The sequence below is a fragment of the Protomyctophum parallelum genome (assembly GCF_964188405.1).
Source record: "Protomyctophum parallelum genome assembly, chromosome: 16".
NCBI classification, from domain to species: Eukaryota; Metazoa; Chordata; class Actinopteri; order Myctophiformes; family Myctophidae; genus Protomyctophum; species Protomyctophum parallelum.
This window is the reverse complement of record NC_139711.1, coordinates 18,374,662-18,393,649: the sequence shown is the minus strand read 5'-3', so window position 1 is coordinate 18,393,649 and position 18,988 is coordinate 18,374,662. Positions and strand designations below refer to the sequence as shown.

General features: G+C 42.1%; 2 long non-coding RNA genes across 2 annotated transcripts in view; one reads left to right on the top strand and one right to left on the bottom strand.

Annotated features, from left to right (window-relative positions):
- The window catches only part of LOC310873884, a 414,042-nt gene that overhangs the window by 374,587 nt on the left and 20,467 nt on the right, over positions 1 to 18,988 (bottom strand). The gene's annotated exons all lie outside the window — the stretch shown is intronic.
- Positions 4,078 to 11,172, top strand: LOC310873170. The gene is made up of 4 exons (XR_014570465.1): positions 4,078 to 4,208; positions 5,311 to 5,424; positions 8,259 to 8,413; positions 11,045 to 11,172. It is a non-coding gene; the product is annotated as an uncharacterized lncRNA (long non-coding RNA).

The window sequence follows — 18,988 nt, the reverse complement described above, 5'->3', positions numbered from 1 at the left end:
ACACATTAACTCTACCATCCACATGCGAGGAACCACTGAGGACACCAGTTATTTATTTATTTTTAAACACGTAGCGTTCGCTATACGCTTGCACCTATCCACACTAATCAGGCATTATTATTAACCCCCGTAAAAGTGAGTCATTTGAAGACACTTGTTGTGAAAACTCGCTTCAAACGCCGACGGACCTCACAGCTTCAAAAGATAGGAATGAAAGAAATTGCAAAAAGGTAGCACATCCAAAAATGTAATAAAAGGCGGACAAAGTACTTTATTAGCACACACCAAAAAGGAACCCTTACGTGTTTCGGCTATGCAGCCTTCATCAGAGCATTCACATCAAGTGAATTCAAGTCAATTTATACACAAGGGTCAGAGTTCACCTACAGGTGAAATCAGTCAATCAACAGGGTCCAATCACAAACTGATTTGAATAAGCATTTTGAGGCATAGTATATATATCTCAGTTACACATCCAGGCATTAGAGCCAATCTTAACCCAAAAAGCATTTTAAGCTATAGTCATCATTCAGTCCATTGGGTGTCGGTATTGAGTGTGTATATCCACTGCATTTCTCTTTGGGCTAGTATCTTTAGATTAAGGCTCATACATAGTCTGGATTTTCGGTGGTGGGGTGACCACCGAACTACAACATGACGTCACGAGCCGCGGTAAAGAGCAAACCACCGCCACCGCTCCAGCCCTTCTCTGTTTTTACTCACCACCGCTCAACGTTATTTCGCGGTGGTTGCGGTGGTCAGCTCACCACCGAAAATCCAGACTATGAATAGGCCTTTAGTTGTACCCCGCCAGCCAGGCGGTCACTGAGACAGATATTCAACCAGTAAGGGCACGCATCCGCCTTGTTGACGGCAGACTGCTGGGCGAGTGCTGGCGCTTTGGCATGGGGGGGGGGGGGGGGGGGGGGGTTCAACCTGGAATGAATTCTGTACTGGCAATATAAAGGAGCATGTCTTGAGTGTACAGCGTTTGATGAGGTCAGATCAACATATGGAATGTCAGAACAGGTCAGCTCCATATATGGAGATCTAAGGGTGGTAGCGGGGACACAGGGTTTTTCGGGCCCGTTGAGAACTCTAGTTTTCGCCGGCTGCCGGTGCTAATAACCTTGGGGCAGGCCTGTCTAGAGTCTAAATGCGACTATGTAAATTATTCGGTCGCAATTAAACTGTGTCTTTGACATCAAAACAAAGTGTCTGCGCCACAGTTCAGTGAGTTCACCCCGTCACATGATAACAAGCCCCATCATTATGTGACAAATTGGCAGCAGATTGTACCATTCAGGTCATATACAGCAGGTTACGAGGGAATCATTATACTGTGGTTCAGCTTGAGTTCAGGTCACACAGCTTCACTGTGTATCTCATCATCATAGCTGGAGGGGTGGCTGAAGAATGGATGCCACAATATGCTGAAGTGATTGATTTCCTGATGATGTTACTGCACAAAACTTTAGTCAGTGAACATCATCAGACTAGAAAAAGTGCCCTTCTGGGCACAGGTCTCCACCAGGTTATCCACAGATCCGTGCAGTTAGAGGTAAAAACACTTTTGGGCCAGTTATAGCGCCACCTTGAGGCTGAGTTGAAATTGTTCATGTGGCATTTCGTCCTCGGCCTAGTGGGAATGTGCGTGCACAATTTCAGGGAAATCACGCGATGTGTTGATGATTTGCAGCATTTTGTTTGAAACTGAGCACTCCTGTGAACTTTGGAAGCCAATCTTAACCAATCAGGATGGAGTCTGAGAAATCTGAAAGACCCGTTTCGTTGAATGGCTCTAGAGAGACTGTGTACTAATTTGCGTGATGTTTGGACAAAATCTGTAGGTGTACTGTGAAAAAACTTGTTTTGCACAAAGCGGCCTCCTGGTGGCGCTATAACAGGCCGTTCTGGAAAGTTTGGGGCAGAGGTTCATGGTTGGCATCCAGGGAGTGTGTGTGCAAAATTTGGCATCGACCGGGTTAACGGTGGCTGAGATTAGCTGGTCACGGACGGACGGACGGACGGACACACGGACACACGGACGGACGGACGGAGTGCAAAACATACTCTCCCCATGCCTTCGGCTGGTGGAGACAAAAATGAATCACTTAATTCCTGATGTTACTGACTAAATACACACTGAAAGCAGCCCTGTGTGTGTCTGTGTGTGTGCGGGGGGGGGTCTCAATTCTTCCGACAGATGATGCCGTGCACAGCACTGCGTCACGATGCCGAAATATAGGGCTGAAGTTGTTAATGTATATTTTGTATTAATAATCAACTAGTAACTAAAGTTTTCAAATAAATGTAGTGGAGTAAAAGTACAATATTTGGATCAGAGATGTAGTGGAGTAGAAGTAAAAAATATTGCAATTTGCAAATACTCAAGTAAAGTACAAATAGGCCTACCTCAAAAGTACAGTACACTTGAGTTACGTACATATACTTAGTTACTTTCCAACACTGCCCACCAGGCACACTGGGGGAGCCTTGAGACAGGTCCCAGGTGTGCGGCGTGTGCCCCACATTTTATCACAATTTCGTTGCTTTCGGGCAGAAACCACCATATTTTTTTCTTTTTTTGTTTTTCTATAACGTACAAAAGCATAAAAAGTAGCAGATCTACAAGCTTGTCCATCTGTTACTTTTGCTATTTTTCTTTTTTTTTATTTGAAATCCTGAAAAGTAACAGTTTTGGATGTTTCCACCTGATGTTTCCACCTGGCACATACGTGTTGACATGTCCATTGATGTACCTTGCGCACAAAACGTTTGAAAATCACTGCAGTGAATATTGACTAATAATAATAATGCAGTACTGATGTCAACTCTTCCCCCCCCCAGTCATATTCAAAGTATCATTACTACCGGTATATCTGGTTTGTGGTATAATACAGTGTTTATTTATAGTAACGGCTCCTTTGTGTTGTCCAGGGAGGCAGGCATCGAATGCAAAGAAGTGCCTGGCCAATGCCTTGATATTTTTGTATTGTAACTTATATGTATATACATGTAACTTAATGTAATATTTGCATAATTTGTAACCCCTTTCAATAAAGTATATATAAAAAGTAAAGGCATCGGCTACAGACAAGGCCAGAGCTACCAGAACACCAAGTCCTATGTGGAATGCAGTGTGTCTAGGGGCCTCCTAGACACACTGCATTCCACATGTGGGACACCTGCTGGGGAGCTGGCAGGGTAAACGGGGACAAGAAAACCTTCATGAAGACTCAGGTGAGTCTTAAAGCCTGGTTTATGCTCCGTTCAGTCCGTTGGATGACAGTGTCACGCTATTCTAGATGTTGCACGACCCAAAATAGCTGACCTTCCGTACAGGACAGGTAGGTCGGCTTTTTTTTGTTTGTTTTTTTGCTGCTGTTTAACTATTAATCAGGCTTTGGTATATAAACACAGCACACCACTTGTCAATGGCATGGTACACACGTTTTAGATAAGATAAGACCTTTAAGATACGATAAGGTAAAAATAACCGCTATTTTGACAGGCTGCCAACACTAGTAACAAAATGACTTAAATGTCTGACTCAGTATTCCACAATGAGCACGGAATTATTTTCATTAACTGATCGAACAGTTAGAAGTTCATATTGACACTATATGGCCTAACTAAAATAGTTTTAAAATATTAATACAAATGCCTTTGTTAAATGTATTAAAATGTTTAAATAATACAGTATTTCAAATGTAATAAGAAATTATTTGAATCAGCTAATACAAAGATTGAAATTAAATCATGACTGTTAAGGGCTTGATTTAATTCAGTGCATTGCATGATACTACGTGCAACAAATTATATCTGATCTTACATCTGAAGTTGCCACTGAACATGTGCAAAATTTCCTGTTTTACCCTCGCTTCAGTGCAGCCAATCAGAACACTGCCTGTATCACTGAATCTTAATATTTCCTAGTTGACACTTCTCACGATGAAAACTGGTTCAGTTTGGCTCTTGGCCTTGAATGGTAGATGAAGCGGAGGAACAGGTAGACTTTATTCACCTTTCAAGGAAGAAGTTTAAAAAAAAATTGATTCAAGGAAATAGTTTGTGAACTCTGCTCTGCTTTATTCAGATTTCTATTTTATTTTTTAAATACAAAACGTAATACTTTGCTCCATTGTCTATTTCTACCCAAGTTTGGCAATAGATTTTTTTAACTGGTGCCCCCACACAAAGTCACGGTAAGTCCCTGGTGATTACTTCAACATGCTTATTGTTTGTTTGTCTGTATTGTGTTTGGTGTTACGCAGACACCAACATAGAAGTCAGGTAGAGAAAATGAGATTAGTGCTGCATTCACATGGAATCAGGCTAACGGACATTCTGAAAAAAGCAAAGATATTCAATTCAACGAGGATTATATCACTGAGCTCTATGTTGCATTTAATTATTTTTTTTAAAGGACAGGGGTCTGTCTGTGCCCAGCTATCTGGTGCTTTACACTGTTTACAGTACCTCTGGCAGCTAAGGTGGGCAGATATACTGGCATTCTTGAGGAGCAGCGACTGTGTGTTCTTTGTGACCTGGGAGAGAGGATTAGTTTCATCTTGTTTTCCACTCTGTACCATGATTTAAGAAACTCTACTTGATAAAAATCCAGGATAGGAACCCTGGAACCCAGAAGTTCGGGATGTCTGAATGTTGCATGTTAAGAGAGATAACAGGAGAGATAACAAGCGAATTCTTCTACATTCTCTAATTGTGTGGACTTTGTAAAGTTAAGTCATGCATGCTTAATAATTTAACTCTAGGGAGCGTGAAATGAAACCAAATGGACCCATATGGGTCAATTTGGCTTCATTTGGTTACCAACTCTTGTTCAGCTGGAGACCACGGGAACCCCCTCAAGGACCACTGGTTGAAAACCACTGTAATACAGGGTATTGCCTCTGGACTTGAGACATCAAAGTGAGTGCCTTTTAAAGATTATTTTTTTTGCGGCTCACGCCCTCCACTGATTCCCGAAGGGACAGACAGTAGGCCGACAGGAAACGGGAGAGAGACGGGGGGACGACATGCAGCAAAAGCCGTGTCGGGTCCGGGAGTCGAACCCGCGGCACACCGCGACCGGACCACCAGTCCGGCGCCCAGACCGCCACGCCACGGCCCGGGCCAGTGAGTGCCTTTTTAGAGTGAAAGAACATCTCATGTTTACAGGGTTAGATATTCTCCACTTAGGAGTTGTGTGTATTGTATACTGGCTTGGCTACGTTGGCTGTCCCTAACTGTATGAGTAATGTGAACATCTGTGGCTGAATGTTTATATAATTTCTCTCTCTCTAGATATGGCAGTTATAGTCCAGCAGCCAGCGCCAGCCATGTATCTATCCCCATCAGGCTTGAAGAACCAGGTTTGGAGTACCAACCTTTGTGGCTGCTGTGAGGACATGAGCACCTGTGAGTGTCTTGAAATCCCTGAAAAATAATATTCCGTATGTGAATTATGTGTGTGACTTGGGACCCCCACACGATAACTCAAAGGTCATTTCTCAAAGGTTTTTCCAAAAAGAATCAAAGTACAGTACAGAGCACAATACACTACAATGCAGTACAGAGCACAGTACAGTACGTTAATAACATAAAAGTATATTGCACCGCTCAGTTCACACAGGTGTAATTATTTTTAAAGGTTGAATTCCTTTCTCCCTTTTCAATTTGCAGCAAAAGTGAAGAAATAAACCGACTGCAATTATACAGTAATTATATTTCACCCGTTATGATAGAAAATATGTATACAGCCTAATTCAAATTCCTTAAATAGAGAACAGAGAATAGAGAATAGAGAATTCCAAAATAGAGAACGTTAATTAATGTAGGTGAATGAATACATTACTGAGTAAAAAATAAGTTATCTGGGAAAGACAAAATACACCTAGAAAGAGCCCTAAACCAGGTGTAAAATTGCTAAATACAATGCAAGTACAATCAATTGTTTGCATTGTAAAATTATTTGATACCAATTATTTGCATTGCATAACGATACGGTACAAAGTCAAACAATACCATATGTTGCTATTTACATAGCAAAAATACTTTGATTGTTGAAATTAAAATCAATTTTTCGATGCAGTTACTTACATCGTTACATCCCTACCTGAAACCTATTAGGCAACCAAACCAGCATGTGTGTGTGTAGTAAATGGGCACCATGTCTTTCACTTCATCAGAAATCAGACGACATACTTACAGTTTCACTTTTACAGAATTTAATCTATGCCTACTTTCAATCCCCATTGTGCCGTTCTGGTTGCAGCCTTGCCCACATACTAATATAAATTTACTATTTTATGCTTTGTCATTGTCATTGATGCCTGAAGAAGGCCACAGGCCGAAAAGTTGCTTTGACTCTTAAAATAAAAACCTCTTGAACCAGCAAGTGGCAGTGTGCAGGTCTCCCTCCTTCTCTAAACATCTGCTGCTCTGCTACCAACGCACCTGCTGAAAATTAAACCGGGTGTGCGGACGTCTTCTCTCTATATGCATGGTCATATGCGTTGTGGGCATTGGCTATTTTTGGTATTTCTGAACGAAAATCATAAATATATTTGATCCATCCAAACATTGACACAGCTACCTGATATGATAGTGCCACAGAGAGTTATAACAAAGTATCCAAATAATGGACCATACCTCCCAAATGGAATCAAGGAGTGTATACATAGGAAAAATCAGGAGACACAAAAGGAACTGAACATACAACTGAAAGAATCCAGAAGGAAGTATAAGGAGCGAGCGGAACAGGACTTTTGCCAATTCGAACACCAAAATACTTCTCAGGGATGCTATGAGGTGATTCATGAATTGAATTGTGATAGTGTTAATGACATGATGGTGATATATCTAGACACAGTGTGTAAAGTGTTTAAAACCATACAGACTAATAAAGCGACAGGACCAGACGGAACTAAAAACATGTGCTAAAGAATTAGCTCCAGCCTGGCACATGCTTTTCCAGCTTTCATTAGACTCAGTTTTTTTTTTTTTTGTCATCAAATGTTTTTTATTTAAATTAGACTCACAAGATCACAACACATACAGCGCCAGCACTTTGGAGAAAGTCAGTGATAATCCAAATCCCGAAGAATGCATGTCCACTTGAGAATAATGATTATAGGCCTGTAGCCATAACATATAGTACAATCACTGGAGAGGATTCTAACGGAGGAACTCCGAAAGGAGGTAGGACCTCGACTAGACCAGTATCAATTTGCATATTCTAAAAACGCAGTACATGCGATGCAATCTCTACAGTAGCTCATCTCAATTTGAACCACCTGGAAAGAAGGTATCATATGCCAGATTACTTTTTATTGACTTCCGCTCTGCCTTTAATACGATACATCCAGACATTCTGTTGCGTAAATTAGCTCAGGTAGATGTGAACCCCTTCATAATTAAATTGTACTTTTCCTTTCTTTCCACAGAGGGTGAGATTTAACTGGGTGCACAGCTCTCAGAGGAGACACTCTGTAGTACAGGGGTGCCCCAAGGATGACTGTTCCTCCTTTCTGTTTACTTTGTATAAGGACACTGTGTCAGCTCACATCCAAAGTTTGTTATCAAGTTTTCAGATGACACCGTGATAGATAGTCTGCTCAATAGTGATAACATCCTCAGCCATGCATCTGGAACATGCAACATCTGAAAATAAATGTCAACAAAACAGAGGAGGTCATAGTAGACCCCAGGTCCATGGGCGACCACAAGATGATTAGTGTTCACAATCACGACCATAACATCAAACAGGTCTCCATGCAGATCGATCATGACCTGAGCTGGCACACACGTTACAACACACCGACTTTTGTAAAACCTTTTTTTTTTTGTTATTACTCCTCCTGTCCAAAAATCCCACAAATCATTACACAGTATCTCTATAGTCATGTGCTCAAGATGGATCTGTCCGATATTTCATATTCCATCCTAATTGGCTAACATTGGCTTCCAAGGTTTGCAGGATTGCCCGTTTTGAATAAAAACCCTCAAATCACTTTTTTTTTTATTTATCGTCCAGCTCTCTATATATGGGTGGGCCCACCCGTAGCTGCACGCCAGGTTCTGTGTTACTTGGTGTTTTTCTTTTCTTTCTGGTGACTGATGACTGGAGACGAATAAAGACAACCAATTGAACCTTGAACGCAGGTTCTCGATTTCCTGAAAAGTAACTGTTTTGGACATGTATACAAGGTTTCCGACCCGATTGACAATATTTTAATTTTCTGTCCTGACAGGCTGTCTTGGTTTCTGGTGCCCATGGTGTTTGGCTTGTCAGAATCATTCAGCTTTTGGAGAATGTCTGTGCATGCCTTTGGTGGACATGCTATGGTTTGTCCCTGCCACTTCTCTTGCCATGAGAACTGCTTTGAGAGAGAGGTACCACATACAGGTAAATCTCACACAGCGATGGTTTATAGCACTTTACAGAGACACCTGTGCCTGAAGAACTAGGGCAAGCAAATATTATATGAGACATTCGTTCCTATCACATTCATTGTCGGTGTAACCCAGGTCAAAATAGCCAAGTCAATAAAATAAAGATATAAATATAAATGGATTTGGGATATAAACCAGGTTAAAATATAGTAACCAAACTTCTACAAAAGAGCTTTAACCATGAAAACTAAATAGGATTTGTCTAAGACTATTTTACTATACAGAGTACAATGTATGGGTTTATATTCTATCTGTATTCACATTCATCTACTTGTGTACTTTGAGAGCCCTGTAAGGTGCTCTGAACAAGCCAATGAACCAATTGACCAATCAGGTCTCTCAATTAATAGACTGCACTTTGGAGAATCACCAGCCCAGGTGATGTGATTCAGCTAATTGTCTCCACCAGGCCTGACAATGTCAGTTTCCAGTTTCCACTCAGCGGCATAACCCGCTCAAACTGATCCAAACAAACCAACTTTAGTTCAACAGCAGAACGCGACAGGGTTACATTACCGCTTGTCATTTGAAGTGCTCGGGTCCGGTTGTGTGTGTCCGTGGCTGTGTTCATTCAGCTGTGTTCATTCAATTGTTTGCGTGGCTCGTTTGCTCTGCGTCAACGTGTGACTTGTCGGGTCCTTCCATGGCTCTAATCGTTCCATTTGTGTCACTATTTGCTGACAATGTAGGTGGCGACGAACTTATTAAGCCACCGAGAGGCTAAAAGCGGGGAAATGTACTGCCAGACGCGCTGCATGCCAAGGACTCACTTCTCCAGTGTACTCCGTTTTTATTCATTTATTAAAGTTATATTAAAACATCGTAACAAAGTGCGTTGTGCAGAATCTTATACAGATAGCAGCATGGCGTTTGCGTTTGATATGCTGTCCCATGGCCTAACATCCTCCTGAGCATCATGAACATGATTTGACTGGGGCAAAGTCACGTCCACATTTTCCACGTATCCATGATCTCCATTTTCCTCCTCAGCAGCCTCATGCTGCATAGGCCTTTCAATAGGCCTGCACTGAGCCTCTAGCTGAGGTTTATTTTGGGGTCCTATAATTTGTGAGAACCAGGCATAAACATCCTCAATGAGACCATCTTTATATTTGTTAACATTTGAGAACCATTCATTTTGTTTTCCTTGTTCATCGTGTGGAATAAGAGTTATTTGAGAAACATATAGTTCATTAGAAATGTGAGACAATTGCGTCAAAGCATCAAGTTGTTCTTTAACCAGTGAAACGTTTTTGGCATTTTTCATGAGCTCTTTGACGGAGGTCATCAGAGCCTTTATTTCATTCACTTTCCTTTTGTGTTCCATTTGGATTGATTCGATTTTATTTGCAAGAGCCTTTCCAGAGAGATTCATTTTCCTTTTTTCCATGTCCTGTTTTCCAACATTTGATCCCACTTTCGTTACACTCATTTTGAATGTGCAAGCAAATTACACAATGAGAATCCAATGCAAAGCCAGCCACATGAAAACAGTCACAGCGATCGGCGATCGCTCAGAGAACAATGCACGTTAATTGTCACGCACACGATACAGTTTAGCCCGGCGGGCGCACAATTGCATCCACAGCGCATCACAAAGACAATGTCAGTTTCCAGTTTCCACTCAGCGGCATAACCCGCTCAAACTGATCCAAACAAACCAACTTTAGTTCAACAGCAGAACGCGACAGGGTTACATTACCGCTTGTCATTTGAAGTGCTCGGGTCCGGTTGTGTGTGTCCGTGGCTGTGTTCATTCAGCTGTGTTCATTCAATTGTTTGCGTGGCTCGTTTGCTCTGCGTCAACGTGTGACTTGTCGGGTCCTTCCATGGCTCTAATCGTTCCATTTGTGTCACTATTTGCTGACAATGTAGGTGGCGACGAACTTATTAAGCCACCGAGAGGCTAAAAGCGGGGAAATGTACTGCCAGACGCGCTGCATGCCAAGGACTCACTTCTCCAGTGTACTCCGTTTTTATTCATTTATTAAAGTTATATTAAAACATCGTAACAAAGTGCGTTGTGCAGAATCTTATACAGATAGCAGCATGGCGTTTGCGTTTGTAAAGCGGTCAGCAAAGTTGGACTTCCCCGTCGTTCACCCCCTCTCCTTCCATTCATGAAATGACACCAGTGAACAGCTGACTTTACTACCTGTCTGACACCACCCAACACCACGTGACCATAGTAACCATAGCAACCCATCAAGCTGTCTAACCTGTCCCCAACAGGGAGAGTATGTTTTGCACTCCGTCCGTGTGTCCGTCCGTCCGTCCGTGTGTCCGTCCGTCCGTGAGGAGCTAATCTCGGCCACCAACTTTTGAGCTACACACATTCATTTCCATACTCAGCCACACACAGTGGGAAGTACATTGGACTTTTAATACCTTTTAAAGGACATTTATGGGTTATTATTAAGTTCATGGGAATTGTAATGTGATTGTTGATATAGTGATTGATCTTTAAGTTCATGTGATCCACAGTGCATTTATCTGTGAGACCGGCTGTGTCAACTGACGAGCACACATGACAAAGTGAAATGGTGATTTCTCTGTGACTCTCCCTGTCTCTCTGTCTCCTCAGGGTGACATGTGTAATGACTGCTGCATTGTCACTTTCTGCCCCATGCTTGCCTGGTGCCAGATGGGCCGCGAATTGAAGAACCGCAGACAGACCATCCTCCCCAGTCCCACCACTCACTCAACCACAGTGTTCAACACTGTAACAATCCCGGTGTGCACAGTGACACAGTCGGTAGTGCTGTAGCCTCACAGCTAGAAGGTCCTGGGTTCGATTCCTGCTCGGGGCGCTGGCGGCGTGTTTCCTCCTCCGCGTCATCAGTGCCCATACCCGAAGGCGGGGTTGGCGAAAGGGCCTTTCTGTGTGGAGTTTGCATGTTCTCCCCGTGTCCCCTAGGGTAGGTACCCTCACAAAAACATGCAGTAATCCTGGTCTCTAAACTGCCTCCCCCTGGCCAGCCGGGATGGAGGGGAAAGGAACTGGTTGGAATAACGTGTTCCTTCCACGCGCTACGTCCAACCAGGGAAACTCCCCCCTGTCAGGTGTAAAGGAGCAACTTGGACACTCAAGCATGAAGGAAGCATGAGTTAAGTCCGTTGCTCTCCCTAGGTTGGCGGAGGGTGTGTAGAGGCCAGGATCACATCAAAGGATGATTGACACAGGGGTGAAAAATGGGTTACAAAATTGTGGGACAAAAAATATATTAAAAAAAAAAAGAAAAACACTGTAACAATCCCCTCAGTAACAATCCCGGGGGCCATATGGTTGACCGGAAAATAGCCGGTCGACAAGCTCACATTGCATGGAAAATGACGCAGCAAAAACGGTTCTGTTCAGAATTTGCTACAAAAGCAAATGAGGGCAGAACTGGGTAAAGCTCGCTGAAAAACATGTTCACCGTTGAGAGAAAGCGTTTCAAAGTGTAACAACATATTACTATAATAACACTCCACAATCATAATCCGTGGAAACCCTTGATCCACAGCATGGGGGTCCACAATCTCCATTTAGAAGTATATTGACCTCTGATCAAAGTTAGGAGCCTTTGCATAAAAACTAGTAAAAACGGCATAAATTCCTTTAAATCCTGTCTGTCATCCTTCATGTAAATCCTTTATCATTCATTATCTAATGATTAGATAATGAATGATAAAGGTACCGTACATACATGAGTGATAAGATTCTTATCACTCATGTATGTACGGTACAGGTACGCATGATGGTTTTGACTCTTATCTTTCTTTTTCCATTGTTTCATTGCACGTGCGCGCGTGCCTAATTGTGGAGATATTTCCATTATACTATACTATATTGCTCAACTATGTTGTATACTTCCTGCATAAATAGGGAACAGTTGTGTACGCTTACAATGGATTCAAATAAATTGTAAGAAAAACACTTGTTTGTGCGCCTTCATTACCGAAATATAGGTTTTGCCTTCGCACTGGCTTCTATTCATCCGTGGCACCTCCAACGACTGCATTTGTCTGTGTGTGCAGGTGTGCACCCGGAAATTCCGGTGGAATTGTGTTCTACTGTACTGTATGTGCAGGCTGCACTAGAGTGACTCGTACAGGTTGGTTTGCTCCAACCAACCCTAGATCGAAGGTGACAGAGCAACTGCGAAGTGCTAACCAGATATAGGCCCTCATTTATCAATTGAGTGTAGAATCTGCCCCAAAATCGAGTGTAGGTTTCGTAGTACACCCACGACGCCACGGCATTTATAAGGTGATCGCAAACAGCTGATCCTTCCTTAATTTCGTTCCGACATTAATAAATGTGACGGAAACCATAGTTACATGACAAAAAAAGTAAATAAAAACGTTTCCTCACCCCCCCTCTCTCACACACATACACACACGCAACTTGCAAGCAACTGTCACTGTGTGTTAGTTGTATAATGTATATACAATTATTAAAGTTGTATATACACAACAAGATTAGTGAACGAAAACCTGAACCTGTGATTCTGTGAAGCATTCATTAAATAACATTGCTCACGTCATTGGAATGAGTTTGGACACGCACAGCCCGTGACAAATGCTGTTTTGCAAATAGCTGCATATCCTCCTCCGCTCCTGTTCTGTCTGTCTCTGTCACTGTCGTGACCTGCATGACATTACTGTATATTAGACTCAATAGACTGCCTCCCTGCACAGCCTAATGTGGTAGGCTACTGGTATGCTATAGTGGTGGTGGGCTCAGGCTGGCTGGGTTAGCCTACCTATACAGTAGATGCGGATGCGGTCCCCACTTGCGCTGGATCGGCAGTCACATTTATTGGCATTAGAGCGCGTCGGGTTTATCCTTAAAGTGCAAATAACATGCATTTTAAAACTGCTTTTAATATTTTATATCGTATTGTCTATGTCCATCAAAGTTATTTCTAATGGTTTGAGCCTCAATCACCACTCTGATATAACCAGGCCTTGTCATTTCTTTCTGGACTTTGAAAGCAGTTTTAGCTGCAATACCACAATGTCCTGAGGTGGTGGGGTGCTGATATGCAGATTATTTAATATTTGAGTCATTATAATACTGATGCTAGATAAAACCAGGCTTGTTTCCATTCCATGCCAGCTTGGAAAATCAACAATAGTGAACATTGTAAACAAAGTGGAAATGCAAATTTGGAACTGAAGACTGAAGAAGGAGGAATTATACAAATTAGGGTGACATTGATGACATCACGATGAGACCAAAATCAGTTGAGCTGTTCCTGAGAGCAATTTCTATTAAAGCACCTATATGATATGAAAGCCTGATTGTTCAAAATTGGTTATTTGTGTGGATAGAAAACACATATGGGAGCCCTAAAAATACAAAAGAAATTGAAAAAGTTGAATTTTATGTTATAGCTCCTTTAATTAAAAGGACGAGACGTAACGCGAGAAAGACATGGCTGTAGATTGCAGTAGCCTACCCGTTTTGACTATAGCTGCAGCACTGGGGGGGGGGGGGGGGGTCGGGGGGCTACCGGTATGCGCTCATCTCATGCAAAACACTGTTTAAATGGCTTAAGCATCTAACTTGCAACATTGTTTTTAATTGCACGATTTGAATTGCTTGTAAAGTTGGTAATCTCCTACCAATTTCATCTGACACAAGACACATTGTTGATGTAGGCCTATTCCTTTTTTTTTTACATGTAGCCCATATACATACAGTTTTATATTAACATTTTAGGAGTGAATACATATGTTTCGATGCCTGTGACAGTCTCTCAGCTGGTCAAACAATGCTGCTCTGCTGTTCCACGACAGAAAGACAGGTGAGGACAAAGCGCACGACAGCTCCCGACCTAACGTGATTTTTGTCCTGGCTCACGTTCAAGGTTTTGCGGAAATGGTAAATACCGATGCCGTGCACCCATATTTTGGCATACGCCGAGTTGATAAATGAGGGCTATAGTGTGTTTGGTAAAACAGTCTTCTCTGTTAGAGCCTCCCATCACTGGAACAGTCTGTTAATAACAGGATGGTAATAGATCAGGACACTGTCTGTAAACCATCCTGTACCATCCTGTTAATAACAGGATGGTAATAGATCAGGACACCGTCTGTAAAGTGTTTAAAACCATACAGACCGATAAAGCAACAGGGCCAGACGGAATGCATGCTTTCCTGTTGAAAACGTGTGCTGAGGAATTAGCCCCAACCTGGCACAGGCTTTTCCAGCTGTCACTAGACTCACATACAGTGCCTGAGATTTGGAGAAAATCAGTGATAGTCCCAATCCCGAAGAAAGCATGTCCACTAGAGAATAACGATTATAGGCCTGTGGCTATAACATCTAATGTAGTAAAAGCACTGGAGAGGATCCTGACAGAGGAACTCCGAAAGGAGGTAGGACCCCAGCTAGACCAGTATCAATTTGCATATTCTAAGAAACGCAGTACATGCGATGCAATATCTACAGTAGCTCATCTCACTTTGAAACACCTGGAAAGTAAGATAGCATATGCCAGATTACTTTTTATCGACTTCAGCTCGGCTTTTAACACTATACATCCAGACATTGTTGCGTAAATTAGCTCAGTTAAATGTGAACCACTTTATAATAAAATTGTATTTTTCTTTTCTCTCTAGTAGACCACAGAGGGTGAGATTTAACTCTGTGTTCTCAGAGGAGACACTGTAGTACAGGGGTGCCTCAAGGAACAGTCAGTTCCTCTTTTCTGTTTACCTTGTATATGGACGACTGTGTCAGCTCACATCCAAATCAGTTTGTTATCAAGTTTTCTGATGACACCGTGATACTTAGTCTGCTCAAGAGCGATAACATCCTCAGCCATACAGAGGGAGTGGACAAGTTTATAGAGTGGTGTGATCTACACCATCTGAAAATAAATGTAAACTAAACAGAGGAGGTCATAGTGGACCCCAGGTCCATAGGAGACCACAGTACGATTAGTGTCCATGACCATAACATCAAACAGGTCCCCTCGTATAAATATCTGGGAGTACAGATCGACGAGGACCTGAGCTGGCACACGCATGTTACAACACTGTGTTCTAAGATACACCAGCGTCTACACTTTCTCAAAGGCTTTTTGGAGTCAGTGTAAATATCATGTTGACCTTTTACAGAGCTAGTATAGAGTCAATCCTAAAATACGGTCCAGCTGGTTTGGCAATCTAACTGTGAAGTACAAATCTCAAATAAGTAGGCTAGCAAACATGGCTGGGAAGATCATGGGCATGTCCACCCCCCCCTCCCCCATCACTCCCCAGGCCATCTTTGAACAAGCAGTGTTGAGACAGGCTCGGAATATTGTATCTGACCCCTTGCATGTATTGTACCGAGAGTACGAGCTAATGCCATCCGGTAGGAGGTATAGAACTCCACGGTGTGTGTATAATAGATTTAAACACTCTTTTGTTCCCCTGTCAATCAAAATGCTCAATCAGAGATTGCCGAATGCACTTTAATGACTAGTTGCACTTTATCAAGGGAATGTGTGCAATATCTCTGTTTTATGTATGTGGGTGTTTCATGGTGTTTTTCCTTTTCGTATGTGAATGTGTCTGTTATTTGTATGCAGCTGTGACTCTGTCTCCAAGACAAATTTCTCCCAAGGGAGACAAATAAAGACAACCTTGAACCTTGAGTCTCCCTACGTACATAAGTAAGAGACCTCCAACCATCTGACCCTCAAATTCAACCTTAAGAGGTGGCTAAAAACAAATCAAATCTGTAATCAAGAGTAATTATCAGCTCAGTAATTATTTAATTCAAGGTGAATTAATTACCTTAATTATTTATGTCCACGCAACAAATTAACGCTGCAGGTATTGCTATAAGGCTCGGTTTTGGCTTGAGCAACAGCTGTTTATGTTCTGTTAATTAGTCTGTCTAAATTCAACCGTGTTTTCCCATTTTTCCATTAATGAGACATGCACACACTTGAATTGGCATCATACAACTACCTCATTATTCCTGTATTGAGAACCAGTTAAGATTCAAGCCTAGGACACCAGTAGCCTATCGAGACATTGGAAGAATGTTCATGCATCCTGCATGGATTTTAATATGGTATTGTAAAATGTATTTATATTCATGTTTTTCATAATGAGTTTGAGTATATAGAGGAAGACATGGAGTTACTGCCTCCCATTTCGTATTTATTGAGACAAGGTCCCGAACGTATTAATTGTTCAGGCTACTATTCGTACCTTTGTCTTTTATGTGTAGATGCAATGACAACCTTTTTAGAGAGGGGTGGACTTCAATTGAATTCTCATTGAGAAGAGAGGCCCTAAGACATGCTCTTTATTGGTTAACAAGTGTTTTGCTAGTTTTGGTTTGTTGCTCAACCTGTCTTCTCATCAAGGAAAGAACATTACATTCTCTACTACGTGCAATATAAATCCTGAACCCCCCCCCTCCCGCCTCCTTTAAGGACTTGGTTACCTGCTGCCCTTTTTTCACATTTACTTATATTGTCTAAAGGAATTTGTTTACCATTACTGCACTTTTGGGTTCTTGTTGGCTGTACTGTATGTTATTTGCATGAACACGGACAGAGGAAGGTGTCGCACCCTACGGACACTATAAAATGTGACACTTCTGTTGTTGACAGCATAGTATAACGCTGACGAAGGCTATATACGCCGAAACACGTACGTTGTGCTGTCTGCTCTGCAGCATACTGTGCAAATATAAAATAATAAAAAGTGCCTTAAACCAAATGACATGTCCGTAGAGAATTTCTTGTAAAGTTAACTTTCCTCAACCACGCACCTGGTAAGACTGTTCAGAGAAACTAAGACGGATTGGAGTCGTGCAGGCGTCCTTGCTTCAAAGATCATATTAATACTGCACTTGCACTCAATGTTGGTATTATATTATTTAATTGATGGCATACCGATGAGAGCAGAAACCTTGAAATTCTTGGGGTGTTTTTGGTCACTGAAGTGTTGGAACTAACGCCCTTACATTAAGTTACTATACATAACGAAACTACTTTTTGCTGTAACTTGTAATGTAACTTTACATTTTCCCATTCAGTAAAGCAATTATAGTTACTGTGTTTTCAATGGGTGAGTTAGTAGTTACCCACGTAATCCAAAAGAACCGTCTCCTTCTTCTGCCAGTGCGGAGTCTGTCATTGTAAACTGACATGGTGCACTGAGTGCACTCCCAGAGTGAAACACATTCCACATGAGAAAGTAAAGTAACTAGTTACTTTCATAATGTAGTAACTAGTAAAGTAATTAGTTACTTTTTCAGACTAATAACTATAACTAATTACTTTTTAAAAGTAACTTGAAGAACACTATTTGAAAATTGTCCTCTGCATTCAATCAGTGAGCCGCCATTGGCGCACTGGGAGCAATTAGGGCAGCAGTTCCCATACCAACGCTCCCAACGTTTTTTGCCGTGCAGGCGTGCACGCCTAGCAGTTACCTCCTGACCTAGCTGATTACCCGTTTGTGATTACCCTTTCCATGTCACGCACCACAAGGGTGCAAGCACCACAGTTGGAACCCCTGAATTAGGGGTTAAGAGTCTTGCACACAGCACAACATTAGTAGATAATGCCCAACTTGAGACTACTACAGTGTCACACAAAACAAAAGCATCAAAAGTAGGACATCCTCAAGCTCGAAACGCGACACAAAGTGAAGGGTTTTGAGCTTGTAGATCTTCTACTTTTACTCTTTTTTTGAGTGGTGCAACCACTCCTAAAACCAGCAATGTCCGTGTACCTGTGTGCGTGCGAGTGGTGCATGCGTGAAATTGGAACGAGAGAAGTATGTGACATGGCTGCCACCTGCTGGTCGCAAATCCAACTTCTGACTGTCTAGGTTCGCTAAAGAAGGAAAGGCCGAGCCAAAATAATAATGAAAAAATAGTTCTCAGCGACGCAGATTGATATCCATAATAAAGCTAATCTGACGGAGCAGAGAGAGAGAGAGAGGAGGGGGGAGAGAGGGGAGTTGCATCACTCGGTTCACACAGGTGTGATTTTTATTTGAATCCTGGGAACAGTTTGACAAAATTAGGTTTCCGCCCGACGATAATGATAATCATCTCTTTTCCAGTCCTCTGGTGCACAAAAGAGTGACATACAGTACTGTATATTCACATCGAATGCAGTTTTGCTCTCAGGAAGGAAAAAAATAGCTCAGTCATTCATTCTCAATTGAGATGCTAGTAAGAACATTACATTCAGTAGCCTTCACTGACAGTAATGCTGCAGCCAGCGACCAATTGCCGCAGGCAGCCAAGCAACAGGACCCTTGGCCTTCGCTGTGTCGTGTATTTTGGCTGCACGCCTATGAGGCACACTTTAGGGTACACAGAAGAGTGCATGGGCATACACAGTAATGGATTTTATTTATAACGCACTTTATATTCGTCAGAATCTTAAAGTGCTACAGCAAATGAACAAAAGCAGAAGAAACAACACACCATTAAAAGCATCTAAAAGAACAGGAACATCTAAAACATAAGGGCTTTGACCGATGTGAGCCCCACCTGAGAGCCCCAATGTGGGGC